Source organism: Octopus bimaculoides, chromosome 17, assembly GCF_001194135.2.
Source record: "Octopus bimaculoides isolate UCB-OBI-ISO-001 chromosome 17, ASM119413v2, whole genome shotgun sequence".
NCBI classification, from domain to species: domain Eukaryota; kingdom Metazoa; phylum Mollusca; class Cephalopoda; order Octopoda; family Octopodidae; genus Octopus; species Octopus bimaculoides.
The window spans coordinates 37,766,803-37,767,288 of record NC_068997.1 but is presented as its reverse complement, the minus strand read 5'-3'; the positions used below and the strand labels follow the sequence as shown (position 1 = coordinate 37,767,288).

The 486-nt window shown below is 33.1% G+C and overlaps 1 protein-coding gene across 1 annotated transcript in view; it reads left to right on the top strand.

Moving 5' to 3' along the window:
• LOC106871423 (contactin-2) overlaps positions 1 to 486 on the top strand; it is a 229,293-nt gene that overhangs the window by 119,581 nt on the left and 109,226 nt on the right. The window lies entirely within an intron of this gene.

The following is a 486-nucleotide window of genomic DNA, read 5'->3' as shown; positions in this document are numbered from 1 at the left end:
ACCACCAGAATTTTTTCTATTATTAAATGAACATTATAATTACAGAAAATGTAATAGTTGTAGTATTGTTCCTCAACAATGATATTGGGGAATATTTGTTGTTATGGTTGTTGCCATTTTTGCTGTGTCTTTTGTTGTCTTACAGTTCTATATTTAAGGGATGAGGAATTATGTACATTATTTACATTATTTACATTTGACGGATATTTGTCCTCATCTTGTCTGATATACCCTCCAGCCTATATCGGGTGTCTTGGGGAAATTTTGAACTTGGGTTCTCATTCCTAAGGTATTTTTTTATGTTATTATTATTATTACATGAGGAGCCCACGGGCATATGGCGTAGTGGTTAAGAGCGTGGGCTACTAACTTCAAGATTCCGAGTTCGATTCCAGGCAGTGACCTTAATATTAATAATAATAATAATAATAATATCAAAAAAATACCTTATGAATGAGAACCCAGGTTCAAAATTTCCCCCAAGAC